Source organism: Babylonia areolata, chromosome 7 (genome assembly GCF_041734735.1).
Source record: "Babylonia areolata isolate BAREFJ2019XMU chromosome 7, ASM4173473v1, whole genome shotgun sequence".
NCBI lineage: Eukaryota > Metazoa > Mollusca > Gastropoda > Neogastropoda > Buccinidae > Babylonia > Babylonia areolata.
This window is the reverse complement of record NC_134882.1, coordinates 35,367,869-35,370,368: the sequence shown is the minus strand read 5'-3', so window position 1 is coordinate 35,370,368 and position 2,500 is coordinate 35,367,869.

Below are 2,500 nucleotides of genomic sequence, written 5' to 3'. Positions count from 1 at the left end.
CCCACAGGGCTACGTTTAACCCTGATGGGATCTTTCATGTACATATCTTCTTCCCCCCCCCATGGCTGTACAGTGTTTCAACCTTTTCCGATCAGCACGTGAGTCCCAGCTCCTCTCTACTGCTCTACAGCCATGGGGAAGAAGAAGATAAGCACATAAAAGGTCCCGTCAGGGTTTTAGTGGGTTGTGAGAGGCAAAAACATATACCCAGCAGGTACCCTTTAGTATGGTTGCCAAAGTCGCGAGGTTAAAATGGTTAAACGACCCGGAAGCTCTACGGCTGCGTGGAGGACCTGCAGGGTACAGCAGTCGCGGAGACTGGGGTGTCCATCTGACGTGGAAAAGAATAAGAAACGCTTACATATTTAGAAGACTACCCATAGACAAATGTGGACGTTGAGATGTAGCCCTCGAACCGATGCAAGCACGCACACGTACACACACACACACACACACATGTACGCACGCACGCACGCACACACACACACACACACACACACACACACACACACACACACACACACACACATACATACCTGGCGGTGGCCTGAGCAGAGTCGGACTGTGAACAGGTGGGCAGGAGAAGGGTGGTGGTGTCGGGGTCATCCACGTCCAGAACCGTGACCTCGGGGCACTGCCGGCCTTGACCCCGACCTTTCTTCCGCCGGCACTTCCTCTTCCGGTCCGCCCTGCCCTCCTTCCCCCTGTCGGGTGACGGGTGGGAGCGGGGGCTGTGGGGGGTGGCGTCGGACTGTGGCTCCCCAGCAGGGCCCTGGGTGGGGGTGACAGCAGGTTTAGTCAGGTCAGGCCAAGGCCCCTCCTGAAGGGGGTTTTATCGATGGAATACTAACAATAAGCGCATACACGCATTGATACACACACACAGACACACAGACAGTGTGTGTGTGTGTGTGTGTGTGTGTGTGTGTGTGTGTGTGTGTGTGTGTGTGTGTGTGTGTGTGTGTGTGTGTGTGTGTGTGTTTATGTGGAGTGATGGCCTAGAGGTAACGCGTCCGCCTAGGAAGCGAGAGAATCTGAGCACGCTGGTTCGAATCACGGTTCAGCCGCCGATATTTTCTCCCCCTCCACTAGACCTTGAGTGGTGGTCTGGACGCTAGTCATTCGGATGAGACGATAAACCGAGGTCCCGTGTGCAGCATGCACTTACCGCACGTAAAAGAATCCACGGCAACAAAAGGGTTGTTCCTGGCAAAATTCTGTAGAAAAATCCACTTCGATAGGAAAAACAAATAAAACTGCACGCAGGAAAAAATACAAAAAAAATGGGTGGCGCTGTAGTGTAACGACGCGCTCTCCCTGGGGAGAGCAGTCTGAATTTCACACAGAGAAATCTGTTGTGATAAAAAGAAATACAAATACAAATAATATATTTATTTATCTATATATATTATACACGCACATACACGCACCGACATTATTTTCATCTATAATTACACACACACACACACACACACACAGAGTCATACACACACATATACTCATATACACACATTCATCAATAACATACATCACAAAAATACAAGGCTCAGTATACTGACGCATCTGAGCGAAATCAAGTCATGCTCTGATGAATGAGCAATTTCTGTAAGTTCCGCAATGATCAATCAAGCAGACAGAGACAAGTCAAGGCAAGACAATGGTTTATTTGTCAGGCCTCAGGCCCATAAAAAAGAGTGGCCCACAATAAAAATACGAGATAATGAATCAAATAGTGAAGACAATATATCAATGCGCATGTGATTCTTACAAGCTCGTACACACACACACACACACACACACACACACACACACGTACTACACGCGCGCGCACACACACACACACACACACACACAGAAGGAACATTTTTTATTCATTATACGCCATTGCCCCTCACCTCATGAAAGGGTAGTGTGAGAACAGTCCTTCGATGCAACAAATATAACATAAAATCAAAACGAAAATTAGACAGAGAGAGAGACAGAGACAGAGACAGAGAGACAGACACAGAGAGAGATCTCGCCTCTTAAAAGGCATCATACCGGTAACCAAACAACACATTACTCAGATGTACCTGGGTGGGCGTTGTGAGCTGAGGTCTGGACGTAGGCAGCGTGGAGCAGGACTCCACCACGATGCTGGGCATGGGAGGAGGAGGGGGGCCTGGCGGGCGACTACCCACCTCCTGGGCCGCGCTGGGGGGCAGTGAGGGGGAGGGAACACCGGAAGGCTGGGGGTACCCGGACCCGGAACCTCGAGTCCCACCCGGGGTGGCGGCGGTGGTGGGGGTGGGGTTCTTCACGGCACCGTGGGCGGAGGTAACGGCAGGGTCTGACCCCGACTCGTGGTTGTCCGTCCTCACCTCCCGGAAGGCTTCCCGCTTCCTCCTCCTCTTCTCCTCCTTCCTCCTCTGCCTCCTCTTGCGGTACTTGTTGCGGAGCAGGCCCAGCACCCACTTCTTCACCTTGGTCTTGTACAGCAGGTAGATGATGAGCCAGCCCA